Genomic DNA, 15,406 nt, shown 5'->3' on the forward strand with positions numbered 1-15,406 from the left:
GACGCCTCTGACGGAGGTGTCAGGCCTGGGCAGGGGACCCTCATTTCCCCTCATCACCCTCCGATCACCAATCACCGGATCGGCCCCTTGACCAGGCCTGAGGCCTCCGGCAGAGGTGTCAGGCCTGGGCAGGGGACCCCCAGCACCCCGTGGTTGCAGGCTCCGCCCCTGCCCAGGCCTGATGCCTCTGGCTGAGGCATCCAGCTCGGGCAGCTGGGACCCGCAGCTGCAGCGGCCCCGTGATCGTGGGCTCCGCTTTAGGCCCAGGCAAGGGACCCCTAGCTCCCGGGACTGCCAGCTTCGACCGTGTCCGGCTCCCATCGCTGGCTCCACCCCTACTTCCTGCTATCACTGGCCAGGGCGGCAAAGGCGCCTGATTCTCAGATCATGGCTGGGGGGCAGGGCAAAGGCAGCCCCAGGGCCGCCTTTGCCCTGGCCCCGGCTCTTAGCTCCCCCCTGGGTTTCCGATCACTGTCAGTGGCAGGGGGCTTCTTCCTGCTTTCCCTTTCGCCTCCCTGCATTGTGCCTACATATGCAAATTAACCGCCATCTTGTTGGCAGTTAACTGCCAATCTTAGTTGGCAGTTAACTGCCAATCATAGTTGGCAATTAATTTGCATATAGCCCTGATTAGCCAATGAAAAGGGTATCATCGTACGCCAATTACCATTTTTCTCTTTTATTAGTGTAGATAAGAATATACTTTCAGGGATCATTTCTATAGTCCGTTACTATATATATAGATATGTGGTAATATTTCTTTTAATGAGGAAAACTAGAAATATCTATGTCATAATAGATATTGATCAATATAGCTCTGCAGACTTTTTTTTTATCAATTTCAAAATAATGGATACTTTTCTGTTTAGCTTTGTGTGGTACTGTCAAAGCAAGTTAGACAGATTAAAATGATAACATCTTTAAATTTCTAACCTATGACATTTTAACATCAATTCATGAGTTCAATGAAATACCTCAGTGAGCTCCTGCTTTTCTATTTCCCATGATTCTCTCATGGACAGTGGAAGCTGGAAGCTGTTAAAAAGCAGCAAGTTTGGGAACAACTCCAAATTCCTGCCTACCTCTTTAGTTGTGACTTTTCTCAGAACTTTGTTTTCTCTCTCAGGAGCTGTTTTCCTTTCAGAGATAGTTTCCTTTTCTTTTAATCAATTACTTTCTCCCCTCTCAGAGGCCTACCTGCACTATTCTCTGAGGGGTATCTAATTCCAAAGACCAGTGTCTACTTAACAGGCTTATTTCCTTACTCCTCAGGTCTTTTCTGCTCCCCTTGACTCCTTTCTGCTCCAAGCCCATGCTATATATTTTCTATCTTTCTACTTTCATGGAATCTGAGTGGCAAGTTCTACTTATGAGAAGCCACAAAAATATAAACTTGCATTCATCCCAGAGTTATTACTCCTAAAGCAAGAGTCAGATATGTGGAATTTACTTTGTATCACCTGTACCATTATTATATGACTGGGTTTCTAAATGTCTAGGTAATGGTAGTAAAGGTGAAGAATATTGAGCAACGATAGAGAAATTTTAATCATTTTCTACTTCTGTTATGTTGGAAGTCTTTTGAAAAGGCATTCTGAAATGCATTTAAAGTTAACAATTTTTAATTTGCCTTAAAATTTTTTTTCAAAATGTCATCGTTTTATTATGGTAGTATGGCTGCACCTGTGTAATCTGAGACCAGTATATTCTGACTTCAGAAGCAATTTGCCTCTTTAGAGGCAAGATGTGATTAAGTCCTTAAAATATTTAATTTTATATCTGCTAGAGTTCACTTATAGCAGCTGTGTATATTGGTTCTATTCTTATATGTGAGCTTATTTTTTTTCTTTTGTAATTATCAAAATTGTGTATATTACCATTCTACAGATTGGTTTGTCACTGTTGATTGTTTCTTTTATTGTGCACAAGAAGCTTGTTAGTTTGATGTACTCATATTTGTTTATTTATGTTTCATTCACTGTACTTGGGTATTAGATCCATTAAACCATTGTGAAGATCAATGTAATGAAGATTTTCCCCATTATTTTCTTCTAGGAGATTTATAAATTTCAATCTTAAGCTTAAATATTTAATTCAATTTGAATTAATCTTTGTGGATGTGTAAGATATAAGTCCAATTTCATCCTTTTGTATGTGGGTATACTTTTTTTTCTCAGCACCATTTGTTGAAGAAACTACATATTTCCTATTTTATATTCTTGTCACCCTTGTCGAATATCAGTTGACTATATATGTGTGAGTAGAATTTTGGGCTCTTGATTCTGTCCCATTGGTCCATGTCTCTGTGTTATGCCACTATCATATGTTTTACTTATTATAGCTTTGTAATATAGGTTGAAATCAAAAAGTGTGATGCCTCCATCTTTGTTCTCATTTTTCAAGATTGTTTTGGCTATTTGGGGTCTCTGGTTCTATGTGAATTTAAGGTTGTTATTTCTATCAACACTAATAAAAGAGAAAAATGGTAATTGGCATACGACGATACCCTTTTCATTGGCTAATCAGGGCTATATGCAAATTAACTGCCAACTATGATTGGCAGTTAACTGTCAACAAGATGGCGGTTAATTTGCATATGTAGGCACAATGCAGGGAGGCGAAAGGGAAAGCAGGAAGAAGCCCCCTGCCACTGACAGTGATCGGAAACCCAGGGGGGAGCTAAGAGCTGGGGGGCAGGGCCCTTCCCCCCCGCCATGATCGGAGAATCAGGTGTCTTTTCCGCCCTGGCCAGTGATAGCAGGAAGTAGGGGTGGAGCCAGCGATGGGAGCTGGGCACGGTCGAAGCTGGCAGTCCCGGGAGCTAGGGGTCCCTTGCCTGGGCCTAAAGCGAAGCCCACAATCGCGGGGGCGCTGCAGCTGCGGGTCCCCGCTGCCCGGGCCGGACGCCTCAGCCAGAGGCATCCTGCAGGGGCAGGGGCGGAGCCCGCGCAATCGTGGCGCCCCCCGCTGCCACTGCAGGTCCCCGCTGCCCTGGCCGGAGGCCTAGGCCAGAGGCGTCAGGCCTGGGCAAGAGGCCGATCCTGCAATTGGAGGGTGATGGGGGTCAACGCCTGAGGGCTCCCAGTATGTGAGAGGGGGCAGGCTGGGCTGAGGGACACCCCCCCCCCACACACACACCCAGTGCACGAATTTGTATAAAATGCCAGAGGGATTTTGTTATTAATTACATTGAATCTATAGATTTCTTTTGTGTAGTATGGACATGTTCACAAAATTAAATCCAATGTCTAATCCATGCACATGGAATAACTTTCTGCTTGTTTGTGTATTTTATAATATATTTCATATCCAAAGTACATAATAAGCTGTAAAACGAATAAACCCAAATGCCCAAATTTAAAAGTGGGCAAAGGAACTGAATAGACATCTCTTCAAAGAAGACATACAGGTGACCAATTGTTACATTAAAAGATACTCAACATCACTAATCATCAGGAAAATCCAAATCAAAACCACCAGGAGATATCAACTCACATCTAATTATAGATTAAAAAACAAAACAAAAGATAACAGGTGATGGCATCATTGTAAGAAATTGAAACTCGTACAGTTTTGGTGGGAATGCAAAATGGTGTAGTAGCTATGGAAAAAAGAATGGAGAGTCCTAAAAAAGTTAAATATAAAAATGCCATATGATCCAGCAATCCTACTTCTGGGCATAATCCAAAGGAACTAAAACCAGAATCCTAAAGAAACATTTGCATTCCCATGTTCACTAATACATTATTCAAAATAGCCATAGTAAGGGAAAAATTTTTCTTTTCACAATAGGTGAATGGATAAAGAAAATGTAGCATATGCATACAATGAAATATTATTTGGCTTTTAAAAAGGAAATTCTGCCATTTGTCACAACATGGATGAATTTGGGGGACATCATGCTACATGAAATAAGTCAGTCATAGAAGAACAAATATTGCATGATTCTATTTATCTGAGGTATTAAGTAATAAACTCATAGAAGCAGATAATATAGTACTGGTTTCCAAGGCCTGGGAGGGGAAGAAATAGGGAGTCATTGTTCAGTGGTTATAAAGTTTCAGTTATGCATGATAAATAAATTCTAGAGATCTACTGTACAAAAGAGTGCCTATAATTAGCAATATGGTAGTGTGCACTTCAAATTTTGTTAAGGAGATAAACCTCAAGTTAAGTGAATTTACTAAAAAAGGGGGGACACCAGAAGCCTAGGGAGGTATTGATTATGTCTTCACGATGACAGTGGTAGCATACTAGATATTTATATATGTCCAAACAAGAAATTGTACATATTAAGTATGTACAGGTATTTATACATCAACTAGTGACTAGGTGCACAAAATTCATGCACATTAAAAGGGAATTAATTAGAAGAAATATTTTAATATTGCTATTAGCCCTTTATAATAGAAGTGTCAGAGATGATAGAAAATTAGTAAAATGTATATGAAAATCTTCCTCCTGTCAGAGTCTGGGGTGCATGCCACGGGAATCAGAGTCATGTTCCCACCCACTCATGTGCACCTCAAAATCACGTGAGACCCAGACCCGGCTGGCCCTACCCCCATTGGGCTAGATCCAGAACCAGCCGGCCCCACCCCCGTCAAGCCCCACCAGGTGGGGGGCGTGGTCTCAGATCATCTGGCCCAGGGGGGACGACCTGAGGTCCCCCGTCAAGCCCTGTCAGGCGGGGTGCACAGCTGAGGTCCCCCAACCCGGGCCAGAGGGGGCATACCTTGAGGTTCCCCATCAAGCCCCGTGGGCAGGGGGCCATAGCCTGAGGTCCCCCATCAAGCCCCGTGGGGGCGGGATGCACCCTGAGGTCCCTGTCAAACCCCGCTGGGTGGAGGGCCTGGCCTGAGGTCCCTTATCAAGCCCCGCAGGTGGGGGGCATGGCCTCAGGTCCCAAATCAAGCCCTGCCGGGCGGAGGGTGCAGCCTGAGGTCCCCCAGCCTGGTGCCTGGGCCAGGGGTACTGCCTGAAGTCCCCTGTCAAGCCCCACCAGGCAGGGGGCGCAGGCTCAGATCCCCTACCTCAACCCAGCACCACACAGCCTCAGGTCCCTGCTGATAGCTCATTAAGGTTCGTTATGGGAACTCGGCTTCCTCTGTGGGTGCAGCCATCTTGACTGTTACATCATGATGGTCAGTTTGCATATTCACTCTTTATTAGATAAGATTATATCTCAATAAAGGTGATTTTTAGAAAAGAATGAGAAAAAGCGAAGATGTCCACACTTCCATATCTCACTTATATTCAGCTGTACAATAGACAGTTGAAAGAAATGATAGGCATTAAGTTCAGAAATAGAGAACTAAAACTTTCTCTTTCTGCAATTGATATGATTGCTAACATAGAAAGTCCTATGTAATCTATAAACAAATCAGAAGTCCTAATAAGTCATTTTTCATAAGACTTGATGGATGCAAAATCAATTGTAATCTTATATATTAGTAATACAATTTGGAAAATGAAAGTGGAAACTATCCCACTTACAATAGTACCTAAACTCAAAATATTTAGAAATAATATGAAGTCCTGTACACCAAAAATAACAAAATATCACTAATAAAATATAAAGATTCAAATAAATTGTGAAATATACAATATTTATGTATTAGAGAACTCAGTATAATTATTATTTCAATTCATCTTAAACTGATCTATACATTTAGTCACAATGTCAACAGGCTGCTTTGAAGAAATTATCTGATTCTAAAATTTATATAAAACTTCAATGGACTTAGAATATCCAAAATAGTTTCCCAAAAGAAGAACATATTTTACCTAACTTAAAGACCTAATATAAGCACGTGAATTAACCTGAACTTTCATATATTTTCCATGGGATGATAAAATGGTATAACCACTATATATTAAATTTTTAGGAGCTGAAATTACTAGTATACTATTGAAAAACTGGAATGGCCCACATAGACATAAATAGGTGAATGGAAAAAAATTGTAGTAAATTCATACACTAGAATTTTATTCAACTATAAAAATAGAATACTATTGATTTACGCAACATGTCTTAATCTCAAAAGCACAGTGCTGAGTAAAAGAATAGATGTAAAATGCTTCATACAGTATGACTCCATTTATATGGAGTTTCATAACAGACAAACCTCATATATGGTAGGAAAATCAGAGTGGTGGTTGTCTAAGAGTACAGATAGAAAAGAGGCATGAAAACATTTTCTGGGGTGATGGTAACATTGTATGTCTTAAAAGTATTTTTACTATGTAGGTATCTACATTTGTCAAATCTCACCAAATTAGGTAACATACTAGTATACTCTTAATACACTAAATTTCTTTGTGTCAGTGTTAACTCAAAGTAAAAATAACCTGTAAGCAAATATTAACTCCACTTGTGGTATTAATGGTAAAGTTATTTAAGGGAAAATGTACTGATATCTGAAACATATTTAAAATGCATTATAAATAAGTTGGTTTGATAGATGAATAAAAATCAGTAATAAATAGATGTGATAAAAATGATCTAATATTTAGTGATTATATTAACTATAAAACTTTTTCAACATTTTTAATGTTATAAATTTTTATAATAAAATGTAACAAAAAAGTGTAAACTGGTCTGAACTGTAAGTCATATAATTATCATGTTTATGATGAAATGAGACTTATAGTTAAGTTAAAAACTCTTAAAAATATATAAATCATTTATCATTATGAGAGGTATTCTAAACAATCCACAAATGTGGGCAATATAAATGAAAATGCTGATAAATCTAATTTTATTTTAAAAACTTCTTTACTAGTAAAATCATTAAAAATAAAATTGAAAAAACACTTATTTGCTGAGAAAGTATTTACAAATAATTAAAGCCCTAAGCCACAAACAAAACAATATTTTTACTAATAGAGATCCAGAATTTATAAGTAAATAAAAATGTCAATAAATAGAAAATTCCCCAAAAGTTGATAAGATATGATTGATTATTTAATAGAAGAGTGAATAAAAATAAAATATAAATCTATGATAATATGTTGAACCTCATTATATTCAAATTAAAATAATAAAGGAAAACACTTTCCATAGAGAAAATTAGTAGGATCATTGAAGGCAGTCTGAAGATTATGAACTTTTGTAAAGAGACTAAGCAAATAGCATTCTTATACCTTGCTGGTAGGAATGCAAGTTCATGCAGCCACTATGGAAAAAATTTGGTATTAACTCATGAAACTGAATATGCTTAAACTTTCATCTATAGTTCACTCCTAGGAATATAAAGACACGTTTGAATATGTGAAACTTTCCTAAAATCTCTCAGAGTTTCAAAAAACCCAAACAAGCAGCATCTGGACTCAACATGCTGTGCACCTCTTACTAAGCATCCCTAAGCCCAACACCAGTGGCAGCCAGCCTTGGGTCACCTCTCCCAGGCACCTCCAAGCCCAGCACAGGTGGAAACTACCTGCAGATCACTTTGTAGCTACTATCAAGTAGTCCCTTGCAGGGTACAGGCAGTGGCCAAACTTGACCTGCACCAGAACCCCTCCCTAGAGGCTCCAGAACCAACATACCCTGTGGTCAGCTTCAGAGCACAACAGAGCACCACTCAAGCACCCAACAAATGACACCAATATGAAATAAGGAATACAATAATAAAATGAAGAACACATTAGAGGGAATCAATATAGATTAGGTGAAGCAAATGTTCAAATCAGCTATTTAGAACACAAGGAAGCAAAAAACATCAAATCAGAATAGCATATTTTTTTTTTAGTATAAAATATGAGGTTAGTTTAAGTGACCTCTGGAACAACAAAAAGCATACCAACACTCATCCATATGGAGTACCTTTCATATCTATGTTCCTGTCTTTCTATCTGTCTCTCTAAAAATCAATTTTAAAAGTCTTTGAAAGCCTCTTTATTAAAAAAATAAGAGAGAAAATCTGAATAATAAAATGGCAATAACAACATGCCTATCAATAATTACTTTTAATGCTCTAATGAAGAAATATAGAAATATATAGAAAGAATAAGAAAACAAGACCTATATATAAACTGCCTACAAGAAATCCACTTCAGATTGAAAGACACGCACAACTGAAAGCAAAGGGATGAAAGAAATTTTTTCAGGCAAATGTAAATTTAAAAATAACTGGGTTAGCTATATCCATATCAGACAAAATAAACTTTAAAACAAAGGCTATAATAAGAGACAAAGAAGAACCCAACAATTCCAATTCTGGGTATTTATCTGAAGACTTCCAAAACACTAATTTGAAAAGGCATGTGCATCCTTATATTCATTGCAGCATTAATTACAATAACCGAAATATGGAAGCAACCTAATTGTCCATCCATAGACGAATGGACAAAAGAGGCAATACTTACATGCATATACAGTGGGATATTACTTGGCCATAAACAATGAAATCTTCCATCTGCACCAAAATGGATGGATTTAGAGGGTATTATCCTAAGGGAAATAAGTCAGACAAAGAAAGACAAATACCATATGATTTCACTTATATGTGGAATCTAAAAACCAAAATATATAAATGAACAAAACAGAAACAAACTCATAGATACAAAGATCATTTTGATGTTGCTAGATGGAAGGGGGGGGGTTGTGGGAATGGATTAAGACATTCAAATTGGCAGTTATAAAATCATGAGGATGTAGTATAAAACATAAGGAATATAGTCAATAATATTTTAATAACTATGTACAGTGTCAGGTGAGTACTAGACTTATTGGAGTGATCATTTCATAAGTTATATAAATATCTAATCACTGGGTTGCACACCAGAAACTATATATGTAAACTGTAATTGGAAACTAAAAAATATTAAAAATAAAACAGAAGAACTAAGCAATGATTTTTATACAAATGGCGACATTATTTTAAAAGTTAAGAGAATGGTAAGGGGTTGAGGCTGTAGAGAAACACATGGGTAAGCTACAGCTATGTTACTGCTTCTTTACATATTCACTAAGTTTATTTGGTCATCTACTTAATTATTATGGTTCATAATATACCTAGATACTTTATTTTTTGAATGAATCATATAACAAAGATATACCACAAACAATCTAGAGTTCATCTACTTTCTTTCTTTCTTTTTTTTAAATGAAAATGTGGAACCTTTTAGACCTTAACTAATTCAGTGGAATGCTGATTTCAACAGGAAGTAGGTAGTGAATTTCCTGCCAGGAAATAAGTTGTCTAGAAGTTCAGGTTTTGGCATCAAACACACCTGGCTTTGAATCCTAAAAGTCTTTGTTACAATAGGAACAGTGATTTACTTAAAATACTGAATCCTCATTTTGCTGATTTCATTATCTACCTCCAAAGATGTTATATAAATTAAGTGAATAACTTCATATAAAGCACTTAGCATTGTTCTTGACATAATAGATACTCCATAAATAAATATTTCATATTATCAGTAGTATAGGCATTGTCATTATTTTCCTGAATGACAATTTAAGAATTTATAGTATGAGTAAAAACTAGAAGAGTGAGTTAAATTGTGTAACTTTGTGATATTTTTTAGTTTGCAAAATACGACAGCAAAGCATATACTAGTTATATCCCTTGAACAAATTAACTAAGGCAATAACATATCCTCAACCATTATTAAAGTCAATATATTTTCAGCATGAACTTAGAGTTTAGTACTTATGGATATTTCCTTTCTTGTTAAGTTAAAAAATTAACCTAATTTTTTCAACTAGGGCCGTGGTCGGCAAACTGAGGCTCGCAAGCCACATGCGGCTCTTTGGTCCCTTGAGTGTGGCTCCTCTTAAGCCTTAGGAGTACCCTAATTAAGTTAACAACAATGTACCTACCTATATAGTTTAAGTTTACAAAATTTGGCTCTCAAAAGAAATTTCAATTGTTGTACTGTTGATATTTGGCTCTGTTGACTAATGAGTTTGCCGACCACTGACATAGGGCATATGTCAGAGATAGGAAGAAAAGAACATTAAGTACTACAATATATGTGCTCAACCATCAATTTTTAAATAACATTATGAAATTAAAAAGATTTAGTGTAATATATAGCATGCAAAATCCAGATATTTCAACAAATATCTAATACCTTGGCCATCAGAATTTTCTATTTGCTACTTACTGTATTATTTGTATTTTATATTAATGAAATGATCAATTATAAGGTTTTTTTCATGGGCTTTTATCCTTGAAAATTTTTAATAATTTATATTATGCTAATTACATTCTATAATTAAAAGTAGATATGTTTTCTTTCCCAACTTTCCTTTTTAAACAGATTTACTTAGGTATAATTTACATACCATAAAATTCATCCATTTTAAGGAGAGAAAAGCAATGACTTTTTAATAAATGTAAAGAGTTATGCCACCTTTATCACAATACAGTTTTAATATTTTTTCAGCACCACCAAATATCCCTAATGGCTTTTACCAATCAATGCCCATTCCCACCCTTAGTACTGGCAATCACTAATAAACTTTTTTAATAGGTTTTTTCATAGGTTTACATTTTTTTGGACATTTTCTCCATTTTTTCAATGTTGTAAATAACAAAATAAATAATATTCTTTCATTATTCTATTACCTGGTGTTACATTTGGAAACTAAGAGGGTTTACTTTTTACTTCAAACACTAATTTTGGAGGACTATAGTTTTTCTATGTTAAATGTTAACGCACTAAAATGTACATACAATAGGGACAGGTCACTTGTCTGTGTGATCATTGTTGTGCATGCACATAAGCCAAAACCTAGAACATGAGGCACTCAATGGAAAGCTGTTGAACAAAAATGAGATAATTTTTTTTTATTTAAGTATCTTATTCATCTCTTCATATGACACCAGTAAAAAAGTTTAACTGTAGCATGAGTTTCCTATGTATTCATTAGTTAAATGCATAGTTTTATGCAATGAGAGATGACTTTAGCTTTTGCCACTAATGTTCATAGTTTATTATTATTTGAAAATACATGTAAAATAGTGTAAGATGCACTTTTCCTATTAATTTTCTTTTTTATTATCACCTTCAAGCAAAGTGCTGGTAAAGTGAGTTTTATATTAATTATAATAGTACTAGAGGCCCAGTGCACAAAATTCAGGCATGGGATGGGGGTCCCTTAGCCCAACCTGCACCCTCTTGCAATCCAGGACTCCTCAAGGGATGTCCAACTGCAGGTTTAGGCCCTATCCTGCTGCGGGATTAGGCCTAAACCTGCAGTCGGACATCCCTCTCACAATCCTAGACCACTGGCTCCTAACAACTTGCCTGCCTGCCTGCCTGCCTGATTGCCCCTAACTGCTTGTCGTTCTGCCTGATTGCTCCTAACCACTCTGCCTGCCTGCCCCTAACTGCTTGCCTGCCTGCCTGACTTCCCCTAACCATTCTGCCTGCCTGATCACTGCTAACCACTCTGCCTGCCTGCCTGATGCCCCTAACTTCTTGCCTGCTTGCCTGATCACCCCTAACCACCTCTGCCTCAGCCCCCGCCGTGGTGGATTCATCTGAAAGGATGTCCGGAATGATGTCCAGAAGGTCCTTTGGCTGTCAGGTCTAATTAGCATATTATGCTTTTATCATTATAGACTAGAGGCCCGGTGCACAAAAATTTGTGCACTCGGGGGGGAGGGGGGGTCCCTCAGCCCGGCCTGTGCCCTCTTGCAGTCTGGGACCCCTCGGGAGATAACGACCTGCTGGCTTAGGCCTGCTCCCGGGTGGCAGAGGGCAGGCCCAATCCCTAGGTGCAGCCCCTGGTCGGGCTCAGAGCAGGGCCGATTGGGGAGTTGGGGCGCCACCCCCTGTCATGAACAGAGCAAGGTGGATCAGGAGGTTGTGATGCCACCCTCAGTCACGCACAGGGTAGGGCCGATTGAGGGGTTGGGGCACCGCCCCCAGTCACACTCAAGGCAGGGTCGATGGGAAGGATGCGGCGACACGCCCTGTCACGCACAGAGCAGGGCCCATTAGGGGGAGTTGGGGCTCTGTACCCTGTCACGCACAGAGCAGGGCCCATCAGGGGGTTGGGGAGCTCCCCCCTGTCACACACAGAGCAGGGCGGATCAGGGGGCTGGGGCACCACCCTCTATCACCCACAGAGCAGGGCCGATCAGGAGGTTGGGGCGCCGCCACTCACACACTCAGGGCAGGGGCTATAGGGAGGTTAAGGCTCTACCCCGTCACACACAGAGCAGGGCCCGTGGGCGGGGGGGGGGGGTTTGGGCGCTGCACCCTGTCACACACAGAGCCGCAGGGCGACCAAGGGGTTGGGGAGCTCCCCCTATCAGGCACAGAGCAGGGCTGATCAGGGGGTTGGGGTGCCTTCCCCTGTCACAAACAGAACAGGGTGGATAGGGAAGTTGTGGCCCCATCCTCTGTCACACACAGAACCGCAGGGCGATGAGGAGGTTTTGGCGCTGCCCCCTGTCATACTGATCCCGGTGCCAGGAGGCCTCTCAGCTCCGCTGATCCCGGATTCTGGGAGGCCTCGCGGCTCTCCTGATCCCGTTGCTGGGAGGCATATTACCCTTTTACTATATAGAATAGAAGCCTGGTGCATGGGTGGAGGCCGGCTGGTTTGCCCTGAAGGGTGTTCTGGATCAGGGTGGGGGTCCCCACTGGGGTGCCTGGCCAGCCTGGGTGAGGGGATGATGGCTGTTTGCAGCTGGTCACACACCCTTCAGGGTGGGGGTCCCCACTGGGGTGCCTGGCCAGCTGGGTGAGGGGCTGAGGGCTGTTTTCAGGCTGGCAGGTGACTGAAGCTCCCAACTGCTCCTTTTTTTCTTTTTCTTTTTTTATTCTGGGCCAGCTTTAGCTCTGGCTCCAGCTCTGAGGCCTCTGCTGCTGAAAGCAGGTATCTGGTTTGTTTTGGTTCTATAATCGAAACTCTGTATCAACTCCAGCTCTGAGATCCCGGCTGGCTGAAAGCAGGTTTCTGGGGTTTTGTTTAGCTTCTATATTTGTAACTATGTTTCAAACTGCAAGCTCAGAGGCTGACAAGGCAGGTGGGGAACGTTGGAGTCCTCCATCACTGAAGCAAGCAAGCCTCATGTTAGTTTCAAGCTGCCTGGCTGCCGGCCGCCATCTTGGCTGTCAGTTAATTTGTATATCTCACTGATTAGCCAATGGGAAGGGTAGCGGACTTATGCTAATCACCATGTTTCTCTTTTATTAGATAGGACTAGAGGCGCAGTGCATGAATTCATGCATGGGTGGGGTCCAGCCATCCCGGTCCCAATCAGGGCAGATCAGGGTTGGGCCTGTCAGGGGGAGGAGATGGCAGAGGTTGGCTGGCTGACCCACCCAGATCAGGGCCCAATCAGGGCCAGGCCGGCTTGGGGAAGGGGCCGTGGGCAATTGGCCGGTGGGCCCTGCCCCCAATTGGGGTTGGGGGGCTTATGAGGGGTAGAGCTGGCCATGAGTAGGGGTTGTGGGTGGTAGGCCGGCCAACCCCGCATAGGGAGGGTGGGGGGTGCCGATCAGGGACCAGCAGCCTGGGAGAAGGGCCATTGGTGGTTGGCCAGCTGACCCTAGCCCTGATTGGGGTGGGGGAGCCAATATGGGGTGGGGCCGGGTGGGGGCAGAGGCTGCAGAAGATTGGCCAGCCATCCCCACCCCCTATTCAGGTGGGGGGGGGCGATGGTGATCGGGGTGGAGCAGGCTGAGGGGAGCGGCTGCAAGCTAATCAGGGTGGTGGGGGCCCATCGGGGGTGTGGCCAGGTGGGGGGAGGGGCTGCAGGAGGTTGGTCACCCAGCTCAACCCCCTTTTGGGGTGGGGGGCTACCATCAGGGGTGGGCCGGCCATTGGGAGGGTCTGCGGGCCTATTGTGGTAGGGCAGGCTGATGGAGGCATGGCTGGCATGGGGAGGAGGGAGATGGCGTTTGGCCAACAGGCCCTGCTCTTGATTGGGGTGGGAGAGTCTGATAAGGGGCAGGCCAGCAGAGGGGAGGGGCCATGAGGTTGGCCACCAGCCTCACCCCCTGATGGGGCCAGTTCACTGGCCACAGTGGGCATCATAGTGACCGGTTGTTTGGTCGTTATGACCATTACGGGAGCTGCCTTTTTATATATATGGATGTTTCCATATATTTTTGCACGCATGCTTATTTATGTAGTAGTACAATTTTTACCTTTTTTACTGTGCCGTTGTATCATGTATCATCAATTTAGTCAGTTCTAAGTATATCCTTTCACATTTTTGTGTCTCTAGGTGTTTAAAAATTTCCTTGGCTATGTCAGTCACTCTATTTTGCCGGAAAAAAAATAAAAGAAAGCAAACATTTTTAAACTTCACTCCAACAAAACATTTTCAAGTAACAAACTCTGAAATAAAACTAATTAAGGCATTAATAAATAAAAACTTCTCTCTGCACAGACTAACTGAATTTAACAAGAACATATAAAATTGTAGGCTACAGAGTTAGATTTCCGTTCCTGGTGACTGTGTTCACTGAACCTTTACTGCTCTTCAGTATCACAGTAGCAGAAAAGTTTGGAGTCTTTTTCATGGCTCAGTGCTCGGGAAGTATGAGGAGAGCTATAAAATGGCCCTTTGAATTTTTGAAACATTACATTTTAAAACTCACCATGTTGTGTAATATATTGAGAAGAATAAAAATTGACCATGAAGCCTTAGCTCATTTGGCTCAGTGGATAGAGCACAGGCCCTTGTACTGAATGGTCCTGGGTTTGATTCTGGTCAAGGACACATTCCTCAGCTATAGGCTTATTCCTCAGCCCTGGTTGGAGCGCATGCAGGAGGCAACCAATCAATGTGTCTCTCTCACATAGATGTTTCTCTCCCTCTTCCTTCTACTCGCTCTAAAAATCAATGGAAAAATATCCTCAGGTGAGGATTAACAAACAAATGAACAAAATTATTCATGAAGGGGAAATGTTAAACTAGGGAACAATATAAAAAATTCTCCATCATTTGGATATATTTTACTCAGGGTAAGAATATATCTTGCTTTTGTCCACATTGTACAATATCTAAGACCTGATTAAGAGTTGATAGTTGTATTCCAACCAAATTCTGATTTCAACTGAACTAAAGTATATGTGTGTGTTTTTTTTAATTTTTGTTCTATACCAGTGACTTTATTTAGGGCTGAATAAACATATTTAAACAGTATTAAAATATCAATAAAGTTAAAACAGAAACTTCTCTTAATCAGTTAAATAAATTATAGAGAAGTGCAAATTTATAGATGTCTGTGGTAAATATATAGTTCTCAAATATATGCTATGAACATGCACAGATACTATATGTCTAAATTAAACTGTGAGAGAGGCCTTCTTGTTTTTTCATTTATTGGAAACCAAGTATTAGAGTGGTGGTGGCTAACCTGTGTACTCTACATTTTCTTCCATTAGGGACAGCTATTTAATTTGAGAGGGTAAGGGTGCAAT

At 40.8% G+C, this 15,406-nt stretch overlaps 1 pseudogene; it reads left to right on the forward strand.

Annotated features, from left to right (window-relative positions):
- The first annotated feature begins 693 nt into the window (after window positions 1-693).
- On the forward strand, window positions 694-783 carry LOC132223287 (small nucleolar RNA U3; annotated as a pseudogene).
- Window positions 784-15,406: the final 14,623 nt, after the last annotated feature.

Source organism: Myotis daubentonii, chromosome 1, assembly GCF_963259705.1.
Source record: "Myotis daubentonii chromosome 1, mMyoDau2.1, whole genome shotgun sequence".
Lineage (NCBI taxonomy): Eukaryota > Metazoa > Chordata > Mammalia > Chiroptera > Vespertilionidae > Myotis > Myotis daubentonii.